At 55.3% G+C, this 2,168-nt stretch overlaps 1 non-coding gene across 1 annotated transcript; it reads right to left on the reverse strand.

The window, feature by feature from the left end:
- Nucleotides 1–339: 339 nt before the first annotated feature.
- TRNAK-CUU (transfer RNA lysine (anticodon CUU)) lies at nucleotides 340–412 on the reverse strand. The gene has a single exon. It is a non-coding gene; the product is annotated as a tRNA-Lys (tRNA).
- Between the last annotated feature and the right edge of the window lie 1,756 nt (nucleotides 413–2,168).

A 2,168-nucleotide genomic window follows, 5' to 3' on the forward strand; every position in this document is an offset into this window, starting at 1 on the left:
TTTTGGCAAATTTTCCAGAAACTCTCTAGTTGCTTGCTCGAGCCTTGAGGTTACGAACAAGGGACTGGGGAACGATCTTTGCCGGGACGAGAAAATACACACTAGAAACAGTTTCCTTTTTACCACCTTCAGAGTGCCATACGCGGTGCTCCGATACGGAGGTGCATAGTTTTTGGTGTTTCTTGCTGGCTAACTTGAGCGTCGGAGTGCAAACGGCCGCTAGGGCGCCCTTTTGTCCTTCTTTGCAGGAATCCACAGGTAATCAGTGGGAAGGAGTCCCTAGCTGACGGTTGAGGTTGCGCACGAAGACGTCGCAGGTCAACCGGACGGAACATTTGGCGCCCACCGTGGGGCTCGAACCCACGACCACAAGGTTAAGAGCCTTGTGCTCTACCAACTGAGCATGACGGGAAGGAAGAAACCAGAGGGGAGACGCCCCTACGAAGCCAGAAAGTCCCAGCCCCGGGGTCCAGGGGGAGGTGATCGCCCGGTCAGAGAAAGAACGAGGCCGGCGAGATACAATTTTGTGGTGGAACTGAAGGACCTGATCGCCGTGCCTAATATAGCTAAGAGATTGAGGCGACCGGCGAAGTCTGATAAGGTGTTGGGGCCTCGGAAAGACTCTTGGTGTGATTTCCACGAGGCTTTCGGTCACCACATTGATAACTGCCTGTCGCTGGGTTACCAGCTGGATGAGCTGGTGAGAACCGGGTTTCTGAAGGATTATGTCGCGGAACCCGCAACAACCGCCACCTTGCCGCCGCCAGCGGAAGAACAAGCACACGAGACGCCGGTTCTCGGCGAGGTCCATACAATAGCTGGAGGATTTTCCGGCGGAGGACCCACCGCCTCCCAGCGAAAGAAATACGCGATGGGGGTCAACTCGATCGAAGAAAGGATCTCGGGTGAGCCGTGGGAGTCGGACCTCGTATTCACGAGAGGGGATCTCCGAGACGTGGTGCCGCACGACAATGACCCCGTGGTCATTTCGGTTGTCACAACTGGAAGAAAGGTGCACAAAGTTCTTGTCGACCAGGGAAGTTCAGCAGACGTCATGTTCTGGTCGACATTCAATAAGTTACGGTTATCCCCGACCTTTTGAGGCCCTACACAAGGTGCCTGTATGGGTTTGCGGACAACCAGGGGGAAGTCCGAGGCTACCTGGAGATGAGGACTACGTTCACGGATGGAGAGGCCTCGCGTACCGAAAGCATCCGGTACTTGGTCGTGAACGCCAGCTCCGCTTACAATATCTTGTTGGGCAGGCCGGCGTTGAACCGGCTGAACGCAGTAGCCTCCACACGCCATATGAAGATGAAGCTGCCAGACCTAAGTGGCTAGGTGATAGTCATCAAGTCAGACCAGGAGGAGGCAAGGAAATGCTATGAGAACAGCCTGAAAACGAAGAGAGGCGTGTTCATGGTGTATGAGCGTCCGCCGAGTGCAGACACGACGATGATTGAGGCGACGCCCGCTGGGTCGACGCCTAACGAGGCCGTACCCGCAAGGGCGATGCCCGAAACAGATGCACCCATGGAAGAAGGTCCTGACGACGCGGCGCCCGTGGAAGAGGCGGCGCACGTCGAGGATGGTAGCAGGGAACAACCGGCGGCTAACGCCGTGGAGAGGGAGATTGGCGGCAAAACGTTTAAGTTAGGAAGTTTGTTGAGCCCAGAAGAACAGGAAGGGGTGGCATAAGTGATTTCACGCCACTTGGATGCTTTCGCATGGTCCGCCTCGGATATGCCCGGCAACGACCCTGATTTCCTGTGTTATCACCTCAGCATGGACGCCACGGTCCGCCTCGTGCGCCAAAGAAGGAGAAAGTTTAACGAAGAGAGGCAGCAGGTGGTAAAGGATGAAACGCAGAAGCTGTTGAGTGCTGGCCACATCAGGGAGATTCAATACCCTGAGTGGCTAGCCAACGTCGTCTTGGTGAAGAAGGCGAATGGGAAGTGGAGGATGTGTGTGGACTTCACGGACTTGAATAAGGCGTGCCCGAAGGACTCGTACCCACTACCCAGCATCGACGCGTTGGTGGATAGTGCGTCCGGCAGCAATGTGCTGAGCTTCGTGGATGCATTCTCGGGGTACAACCAAATCAAGATGCACCCGAGAGATGAGAGTAAAACTGCATTCATGACGGAGACTTGCAGTTACTGTTATAA

Source organism: Phaseolus vulgaris, chromosome 1, assembly GCF_000499845.2.
Source record: "Phaseolus vulgaris cultivar G19833 chromosome 1, P. vulgaris v2.0, whole genome shotgun sequence".
Taxonomy (NCBI): domain Eukaryota; kingdom Viridiplantae; phylum Streptophyta; class Magnoliopsida; order Fabales; family Fabaceae; genus Phaseolus; species Phaseolus vulgaris.